The sequence below is a fragment of the Schistocerca piceifrons genome, chromosome 5 (assembly GCF_021461385.2).
Source record: "Schistocerca piceifrons isolate TAMUIC-IGC-003096 chromosome 5, iqSchPice1.1, whole genome shotgun sequence".
Classification (NCBI taxonomy): Eukaryota; Metazoa; Arthropoda; class Insecta; order Orthoptera; family Acrididae; genus Schistocerca; species Schistocerca piceifrons.
In genome coordinates, this window is record NC_060142.1 from 500,409,666 (window position 1) to 500,418,490 (window position 8,825).

Here is an 8,825-nt window from a genome sequence, read left to right on the forward strand (position 1 = left end):
TCGGGGAATACCAGGGAGGTTTTAGAAAGGGTAGATCATGTTGGGAACAAATACTAAACCTCAAAAACATTATGGCATACCAAAAATCAAGGGCAAAGACATACGTAATCTGCTTCATTGATTTCAAAAAAGTATATGATTCGATAGATAGAGAATATCTATTATCAGTTCTGGAAGAAATGGGTTTGAATAAGAAAACAACTAATATTATAAAAGCTACCCTTAAAAATACATTTTCGAAAGTTAAATTTATGGGCGAATTATCGGAACCTTTTGAAATAAAAACGGAAGTGCGACAGGGGGATGGGCTCTCACCGTTGCTGTTCAATTGTGCGCTTGAGAAAGCAGTCAGAGAATGGAACACAAATATTAAGAGTGGTGTAAGACTGGGTTGCAAAAAGAAGAACCTTAAAGTTAATTGCATTGCTTTTGCAGATCATATGGCCCCGTTTGCTGAAACAATGGAAGAAGCACGGGAGCAAATCCTTGAACTAAGGAAACAAGCAGCTAAAATAGGTCTTCACATCTCCTGTGAAAAAACTAAGATATTAACAAACGTCAAGCACTCATGTAAATACCTCAAAGTTCAAGAACAGAAGATTGAAGTAGTAAAGGAATTCAAATATTTCGGAGAATGGATTAGTTGGAATGCTGGGGGAAGCAAAGCAATGGAATCCAGAAAAAATAAACCTGAATTGTCCTTCCAACTAACAAAACATACATACAACAAAAAATCCCTTTCATGGGGGTCCAAAATTACACATTACAAGACAGTGATTAAGCCAGAAGCACTGTATGCAGCAGAAACACTTAACATGAATTTCTTCCGTAACCGCAAAACGAGACCCAACTGGTTTAAAGAAACTGACAAAGACCTAGTAGAATTAAAGATTTCAGAAAATTCACTTATTGTTCGAACAGCTAAATTAATTGCTAAAGATGAAAACATAAGGTTCCAAGTCAAATCTACACAAAAGTCCAAACCCTTCATCTCGGAAGAAGAGAGGAGAAGAAGATCAGAAAAAATGAAGAAATACTGGGCCCTAAGAAAAGAACAACGCACAAAGAAATGATTGATCCAGCGTACCCCAAAGAGGGTGAAACGAAAGAAGAAGACGAAGAAGAAGAAGAGTATTTTTCTAAAGTCTGAAACTGATGTAGACGACACCAGAGTATTATACTGGATATTGATTATTCAGGTAATTTGTCCTGCAATTAAAAGTTATAAAACAGACAGAAATGTAACCTTATTAAAGTGCAATAAACTTTGGTTAAGTGCGTTACAAGAATTGTAGCAGAATCCCCAAGCTAAATAGTTATCCAAGACACACGAAAAACTAAATCCATTTCGTTATCACAACAGACGAAATATTCGCCATCTCAAAATACATCAGATTTCAGCATGACGATTTAAATACCATCACACGAGAGGTGAAGAGTAGATACTCATCCTATGTCTAGTTTCTATTCTGTAATGCGAGAGGAAAAAGTTGGAGAGTTAAAGTATTCTATCGGCCGTTCGCCGCCCAGAATCTACCACCGACACGACCGAATATCACACTTTGGCTCAAACGTGTCTGGCTTCTTCCACAACTCGACAAAAAGTGTTCTGAATCGCCCCCTTGAGGGTACCCCGCAAAAACGCCTGTCTTCAAGCTGTATGGGTTAAATAACATATTTTGCAAATGTAATGAAAGTCTTACGAAGACCAAATGTTTTTCGCTTTATTCTAGATAATCCTGAGAGGTCATTGTAACAATACGGTTTTTTTCTCTCACAATTTCCTATGCTAGGATTATGAGCAGTTCACATGCCTTACTTACAACTATAAACGCTGTTAATTCTTATCATAACTATAAGCATTAACACTGTTTATAGTAGTAAAGTATGCAAGCTGTTCATGATCCCAGCAAACGAAATGGCAAGATAAAAAAATGTTATTGTTACAGTGACCACTGAGGGTGGTTTAGAATAAAGTGAAATGCATTTGGTGTTAATAAGACTTCCATTATAGTTGCAAAAGGTGCTATTTAACCTACACAACTCGTACATCTACAACTGCAGAAAAAAGAAGCTGAAAAACAAAGAGGACAAGATGTGCCTCTCTTCGCTTCACTCCAGGAGTGTTTCGCCACTGCCAAATTCTCATTAGGTGAAGGCCTTTGCCACCAAATTTACATGATTATTGTGTTCTACAGATATGATTTGACCCAACTTGACCACTTTCTACACTCAACTAATAAATTATAACAATATTTAATAAAAATAATTCTATAAACATTCAGTCATATTCAGGACATTTACAATAAATATACATAATACATTGTTCATAAATCAATAAACAAGCATTGTTGCGCATGTGTGCTCGCCTTAAATGATAGTAAAATGTTGTTAAATATTTGTCAAAGAATTACACAGGCATGTTAGATAGAACCATCTTCTAGCACACTTTTCAATGGTGGTGTCAACTAATACATGCAACTGACTACTTTTAAATTACAATGGTTTTTAATATCAATTGTGATTTTCATAATGTATTAACAATAATAATAAAATATTCATTAAGTAACTACAGAAGTATGATAAGATACGAGGCTTTCATGCTACATTTAGTTGCTGCGTCATTGTGGAGAATACTATGTCCCGACAGGCATTTGCAAAATGAAAAATATGTAAATATGTAATAAATCAATAAATAAAACAGATACAGATGTGAAGCTTTCAGGGTCGATAGTTATAGTGCAATGCTATCATCTAAGACAATGTTACTAGTCGTATGATTGTGTCGTGGCAGTTTTAGAGTCATCCAAAGGAAGACTACGGTCAGTGGCGCGGAAATACGTAAATCACGCAATATTGGTTAGAGGCGAATTTGGCCTACCGCGTATAGACTGGGACGTCTATAGATTCGCTGCAGGGAGTACTGACAGGCAGTTTTGCGAAGTACTTTTTAACAAATTTTCCGAAAGTTGTCTTGAACAGACAGGTAGAATACATGAACGCAATGGAAATATTTTAGCTCTTGTAGCTACGAACACGCCTGACCTTACCGACGGTGTCAGTAAAGAGACACGGATTAGTTATCATGATTTCATCATAACGACAATTGTTACTAAAGTCAATAAAACAATCAAGAAGGCTAAGAGAGTATCTTTTTGCTAGAAAGAGCAGATAAGCAGTTTTCAGCGTCCCACGTAAGCAGTAAATGGACATCAATTTGTTCCAGTATGGTAGATGTAAAGGAATTTTGGGAGAAGTTTATACGGATTGTGAGTCGTGCTCTGGAGAAGTATGTGCCGAGTCACTGGATGAAAGACGGAAAAGACGCATAGTGGTTTAATAACAAAATTCGGAAATTGCTGAGGATGCAAAGACCCCAGCTGCCGACAGGTGTTGTTATACCTCGATGTGGACAGGAGAAAATGTGTGCCCCGACCGGGACTCGAACCCGGGATCTCCTGCTTATATGGCAGACGCTCTATCCATCTGAGCCACCGAGGACACAGATGAATAGCTTGACTGCAGGGACTTATCCCTTGCACGCTTCCCGTGAGTGACACATTCCCAACTGTCCAAAATTCTACATATGTATTATGCCTTATAGACATTTACCCACCCACTCATTACTCGCGCACGCTTTGGCGATTCCCGTAAGAGTTTGGGCAACCTGTGCGCATTCGCACAGACAAAGGTCGCGTGCGCGAGTAATGAGTGGGTGGGCAAATGTCTGTAAGGCATAATACACATGTAGAATTTTGGACAGTTGGGAATGTGTCACTCACGGGAAGCGTGCAAGGGATAAGTCCCTGCAGTCAAGCTATTCATCTGTGTCCTCGGTGGCTCAAATGGATAGAGCGTCTGCCATGTAAGCAGGAGAACCCGGGTTCGAGTCCCGGTCGGGGCACACATTTTCACCTGTCCATATCGAGGTGTAACAACAACACCTGTCGGCAGCTGAGTTTGTCAGTTAGTCATCATTTATTCCAGGGATAAGCTGCACGGTCCTCAACAGTAACTTTTCTTTCGAGTACAAGTTACTGTCTTCGTATATATAGATGCAAAGACCATTGCTCACTCGGTTAAAAAGAAAACACGAAAATGTCCTCGACGTCGAGTGATCCTCAAGGACAAAGGTATCGTCAGAAGGGGTCCCGGAAAGTGTGAGAGAACCCATCTTATTCTCTATGTACATAAATGACCTGACAGACAGTGTGAGAAGCAATCGGCCGCTGTTTGCTGAAGTCGCTGAGGTGTGCGGCAAGAAGTCATCGTTAAGCGATTGCAGAAGGATACAAGATGACAAAATATCTAGTTGGTGAGATGAATGGCAGATAGCTCTAAATGTAAAAATATGTAATTTAATGCAGATGAATGGGAAAAACACTCCTGTAATGTTCGAATACAGAATTAAAAACGTGCTGCTTGATAGTCACATCGATTACATACCAATGTGTAACGCTGCAAAGCATTTTGAAATGGAACGAGCATGTAAGGATTGTCGGAGCAAAGAAGCATGCTGGACTTCGGTGCATTGGGAGACTTATAAGAAAATGTGATTCGTCTGCAAACGAGACCGCATATACAGGACACCAGCACGACCCATTGTTGAGAACTGCTAAGAGTGTTTGGGATCCCCGCCAGGTCACGTCCTCGGAAGATATCGAAGCAATTCACAGGCGGATTGCTAGATTTGTTACCAGTTGGTTCAGTCAAAATTGCTTTTCCTTCGTTCTCCACTACTGGCATTAAAATTGCTATACCACGAAGATGACGCGCTACAGACGCGAAATATAACCGACAGGAAGAAGATGCCGTGATATGCATATGATTAGCTTTTCAGAGCATTCACACAAAGTTGGCGCCGGTGGCGACACCTACAACGTGCTGTCAGCATGTCATGAGGAAAGTTTCCAACCGATTTCTCATACACTAACAGTAGTTGACCGGCGTTGCCTGGTGCAACGTTGTTGTGATGCCTTGTAAGGAGGAGAAATGCGTACCATCACGTTTCCGACTTTGATAAAGGTCGGACTGTAGCCTATCGCGATTGCGGTTTATCGTATCGCGACATTGCTGCTCGCGTTGGTAGAGATCCAATGACTGTTAGCAGAATATGGAATCGGTGGGTTCAGGAGGGTAATACGGAACGCCGTGCTGCATCCCAACGGCCTCGTATCACTAGCAGTCGAGGTGACAGCTATCTTATCCGCATGGCTGTAACGGATCGTGCAGCCACGTCTCGATCCCTGAGTCAACAGATGGGGACGTTTTCAAGACAACAACCATCCGCACGAACAGTTCGACGACGTTTGCAGCAGCATGGACTATCAGCTCGGAGACCATGGCTTCGGTTACCCTTGACGCTGCATCACAGACAGGAGCGCCTGCGATGGTGTACTCAACGACGAACCTGGGTGCACGAATGGCAAAACGTCATTTTTTCGGATGAATCCAGGTTCTGTTTACAGCATCATGATGGACGCATCCGTGTTTGGCGACATCTCGGTGAACGCACATTGGAAGCGTGTATTCGTCATCGCCATACTCGCATATCACCCGACGTGATGGTATGGGGTGCCACTGGTCACCTCTTGTTCGCATTGACGGCACTTTGAACAGTGGACGTTACATTTCAGATGTGTTAAGACCCGTGGCTCCACCCTTCATTCGATCCCTGCGAAACCCTACATTTCAGCAGTATAATGCACGACCACATGTTGCAGGTCCTGTACGGGCCTTTCTGGTACAGAAAATGTTCGACTGCTGCCCTGGCCAGCACATTCTCTAGATATCTCACCAATTCAGAACGTCTGGTCATTGGTGGCCGAGCAACTGGCTCGTTACAATACGCCAGTCACTACTCTTGATGAACTGTGGTATCGTGTTTTCAACACGGCTGCATGGGCAGATGTACCTGTACACGTCATCCAAGCTCTGTTTGACTCAATGCCCAGGCGTATCAAGGCCGTTATTACGGCCAGAGGTGGTTGCTCAGGGTACTGATTTCTCAGCATCTATGCACCCAAATTGCGTGAAAATGTAATCACATGTCAGTTCTAGTATAATATATTTGTCCAATGAATAACCGTTTATTATCTGCATTTCTTCTTGGTGCAGCAATTTTAATGGGCAGTAGTGTATTAGTGAGCGGATCAGAATGGGAAATGACTAATATTGGTTAAAGGTGCGGAGTGTGTGTGTAGATGTAGATGTAGAAAATAAAGACGCTTTACTAAAACGTCATCGTCTCCCCCCGCTCCACTCCCCCTCCCTCCCTGGACGCAAGCCCATGACGTAGGGCGGGACTGCTGCTCTGCTTACTTACCCAGAGCGCTGGATGCGCGGCGCGTTAGCTGGCTGCCCTGGGGCGTTTCCGTGACGATCTTGGCGGAGAATTTCTGGATGTGCGCCACACGGCGACTTTCCTAAATAGGTCAGGCGTGAGCCGCACTCGCGATGCGGCGGCTCTGACATCACCAGATATTCCCCAGCACCGGCCAGCCTGCACTCCGCCAGAGCAATTCCGGCCCGGGCTCGGCTGCGTGTTAGGCGCAGCATGTTTTGATATCACTGCATTATCCGCCAGGCTGCACCAAAAACATTCCGCCTCTGTCTTCCATATTTTGTTACAGGAACACTACCAGTTTCGGCGGATTATTCCTCCAGGCAATAGTCGATAAAAATTTTACAGTGTGATTCCTTGATGATGTTACAAACTACCAGGGATGATGCAGAGGCGTAAATGTATCACTTTGAGATACGGGACCCTGGTCCGGAAACGACCCAGCTGAAAATTATAAGCGAAAATAGTTCTGTTATCTCTGCCCAGTGGATCTCTCCTACAGCAAGCTCTTTGACTTCTATATTTTGAGAGGCGGTGGCGTGGACGTAAACAAGAAAAAAAAATGTCCAGTAAACATGGGCTCTAAAGTGCATACCTTAAGAGGTATGAGCACTTGTTCCTCTTTACTACTACGATACATATCTCTTCTAGTCAACAAGTACTCATAGCTTTTAAGATATGCATATTAAAGCCAATTTTTACTAGACCTTTTTTTTGTATTGCTCCATACTATCTCCTCGCAAAATATGAAAAGAAAAGAGCTTGCGGTAGAGGAGGTCCACCGTCAAAGGTATCAGAGCGAATTTCATTCATGACTCGATCCTTAGCCGGCCGCTGTGGCCGAGCGGTTCTAGGCGCTTCAGTCTGGAACCACGAGACCGCTATGGTCGCAAGGTTCCAATCCTGCCTTGGGCATGGATGTGTGTTATGTCCTTAGGTTAGTTAGGTTTATCTAGTTCTAAGTTCTAGGGCACTCATGACTTCAGATGTTCAGTCCCATAGTGCTCAGAGCCATTTGAACCATTTAAACTCGATCCTTTCCGTCGTTTCTGTGTCTCCAGCCTGGAATCTCATTGACTGCAGTAGAACTGTTTTCTTCCGTGATTACCACTTCTAACTGAATCCCTATGAGCAGCGAATATGTGTTTGGATATGCCCTGTACAGTGGTGGGGTACCATCCTGAATGTCGCCCTCTATACGGCCTGACAGGTAGGAATGATGGTCTATGTGTCATTCATTTCGTAACAGGATCCCTTTGGTTGTCACGAGCGGTACCCTTACATCAAAGCAGTACGGCGACGATGTTCTGCGTCTCCCTTTGTTGCCCATCATGGCAAACCATCGTGGACTGATTTTCAGCAACGTACTGCCCGTCCCCACACGGTGAGAGTTCCTATTGCTTGTCTTCGTGCGTGTCAAACCATATCGTGGCTAGTTAGGTCTCCATATCTCTCCCCAACCACGAACATTTGAAGAGTTATGTGCATGACCCTCCAATAGCTAGGGAATTTGACGATCTAATGAGCCAATTGGACAGAATTTGGAACGATATCCCTCAGGAGGCTATACAGCAACTACCAAATCGAATAACTGCCTGCATAAGGGCTAGAACTGAACCAATGCGTTACTGACTTGCTCAGGTCTCGAATAGCTTCCTCTTGAATGAATAACCCAATTTTTCGGAAACTGTAATTATTTGTCTGTCGGTACGGGTTCGTCACATCTAACGATTTCCGCCAAATTCGGATAACTCCGTCGCGATGCGTCGTTTTCTTTTCTTTTCTTTTTTTCCTTTCCTTTTTTTTTCGTCTTAGAATGTACTTCTCCCGACGGTGGTTCAAGTCCTTCCTCGGGTATGTGTGTGTGTGTTGTGCTTAGCATAAGTTAGTTTAAGTAGTGTGTAAGTCTAGGGACCGATGACTTCAGCAGTTTGGTCCCTTAGGAATTCACACACATTTGACCATTTTTTGAAAATGTACTTCAGCACATATACTGACGAAAAAAACGTCAGAACACCGAAAAAAAATTAATTTAGAGTAATGAAATTTCGGGAATAGATTTATCTAGGTAACATATTTAAGTGATTAACATGATAAGATTATAATTAAATGTAAGCGCGATGTAAGCCACTGCAAATAAGGAATACTGGTAAATGAATACCCTGTGTCAGCGCAGTATGTTGAATGCAAACATGCAAGCCTGCAAGTGTTGTGCTGTGCAGGTGCCGGATAGTTTGTGGGATAGAGTTCCTTGCCTGTTGCACTTGGTCCATCAATACAGGGATGGCTAATGCTGGAGTTGTATTCCGATGATGTCCCATTTGTGCTCCATTGCAGACAGATCTTGGGAATGGCCAGTCCAACGCAACGTGTCGATACTCTACAGAGCACGTTGGGTTGCAACAGCGGTATGTGGGCGAGCGTTATCCTGTTGGAAAACAACCTTGGAATGCTGTTCATGAATGAGACCACAACAGATCTA

At 42.9% G+C, this 8,825-nt stretch overlaps 2 non-coding genes across 2 annotated transcripts; one reads left to right on the forward strand and one right to left on the reverse strand.

Annotated features, from left to right (window-relative positions):
• Positions 1-3,427: 3,427 nt before the first annotated feature.
• Positions 3,428-3,501, reverse strand: Trnai-uau. Its single transcript has one exon. It is a non-coding gene; the product is annotated as a tRNA-Ile (tRNA).
• Positions 3,502-3,830: 329 nt separating this feature from the next.
• Positions 3,831-3,904, forward strand: Trnat-ugu. The gene has a single exon. It is a non-coding gene; the product is annotated as a tRNA-Thr (tRNA).
• The last annotated feature ends 4,921 nt before the right edge of the window (positions 3,905-8,825 follow it).